The sequence below is a fragment of the Frankliniella occidentalis genome, unplaced genomic scaffold (assembly GCF_000697945.3).
Source record: "Frankliniella occidentalis isolate FOCC.00 unplaced genomic scaffold, Focc_3.1 Scaffold13, whole genome shotgun sequence".
In the NCBI taxonomy this organism is placed as follows: Eukaryota; Metazoa; Arthropoda; class Insecta; order Thysanoptera; family Thripidae; genus Frankliniella; species Frankliniella occidentalis.
This window is the reverse complement of record NW_026267143.1, coordinates 438,855-440,219: the sequence shown is the minus strand read 5'-3', so window position 1 is coordinate 440,219 and position 1,365 is coordinate 438,855. Positions and strand designations below refer to the sequence as shown.

The window sequence follows — 1,365 nt, the reverse complement described above, 5'->3', positions numbered from 1 at the left end:
TTGACCTCGTATTCATGTGGGACATCCGTTTGGGGCATCGAACCCAAAATCACATAGCGAAGTTAGTGTTAGGTGACTTTTCATGCTGACTTCTGGTGCACCAAACGGCAGTGGCAGGCTAATAAAAAAAACACGTCATGCTGGTAAGTCAACTCACTACCTTTATTCCTTCACTGTAAATTGCTTACGACCTAAACATTTTAGAACGTTCCGACAAACGGTTCATTCTTTGTTTTACAAAGAAATTGATTCCTTTAGGCGGCGTGGCACAGCGGCTCGGCCGCACCACCCCCTCCCGACTCGAAAGACTGCGCGCCGAGACTTCGCGTCAACACTGCGCGCGCGTCGCCATGGACTAGAGGCCGAGGCCGGCACCCGAGACCGTGCACCTCGCCGTCGCGTCGGCAGACCCTCCCCCCTCCCCGCCTGTCCCTGGTCCCGTCCCTGGACCATGCGCGGCCAGGGGCGGGCGGCGCGCGGCACCGAGGCCTGGGGCAGCGAGGTGGGGTGAGGCGGGGTGGCGGGGGAACAGGGGCTCCCTGAAGAACACCTGAACGCCTCGGGACTCACCAGGATACAGCACGACGACAACACAGGTGAGGCGGTGATGCGACCCGCCGCCGTTGGCAGGGCGCCAGGGCGGCCGGGACAGACGCGAACGCTTAAGCAGGTCGGCCCTCGGGTCAGCCGGCGGCGCGGAAGCAAGGGCCTTGCCTCGGTCACTAAACACAAAATCGCTCCTGCAGTTTTCACTCCTTCTAAAAGAAAATTGAAAAATGGAACGCACACTTTTAAAATATACCTGTTTTTAGATGGAATGAGATTTGCAAAAAGAAAATTAAATGCTGTTTTCATTCTCTTTTTATTTTGGCGAAACGGTCCCTAAAGATATGACCACGGCCACTTCGCTGACGAATTGGTGCAGCAGTATGGCTGCGCTGGCGGCGCTGCAGGGTCCCCAAAGGCGGAAATTGAAAGAAGTATCCCCTCGCCGCCCCCGCTGGAACGGCGAGGTCTTGATCGAGTACCGCGAGTGCCCGAGAAAGGTCGGGCGGTGTCGCGCTGTCGTCAAAGCAAACGATTGGGGCCGAAAACTGTGATGGCTTGCGCGTGGCTCGGGGAAGGTCGCGTCGCGGGAGCCCCCAGCCTGCAGCGCGTCCGCCGCCCTTCTCCACGCCGCGCAGCTCCCTCGCGTCCCTCGCTCAAATTTAATAACGGTGCAGCGCGGTGACCCGCCGTAACCTACACAATACACGCGAATGAGCGCGCACAAATTGTCATTAATTTTGCAACTGCTCTGTTGTGGCGTGATGTTGGGGCGCCTGCAAAGCGGGCCTTGAACGGTGGCAGGCGACCTATTTCCCC

At 58.1% G+C, this 1,365-nt stretch overlaps 1 protein-coding gene across 1 annotated transcript in view; it reads left to right on the top strand.

Annotated features, from left to right (window-relative positions):
• The first annotated feature begins 262 nt into the window (after positions 1-262).
• Positions 263-1,365, top strand: part of LOC113209520 (probable G-protein coupled receptor No18) — a 123,381-nt gene continuing 122,278 nt past the window's right edge. Inside the window, exon 1 of the mRNA XM_052263666.1 lies at positions 263-596. The gene's annotated coding sequence lies outside the window, so the exon portion shown is untranslated. The remainder of the gene's footprint in view (positions 597-1,365) is intronic.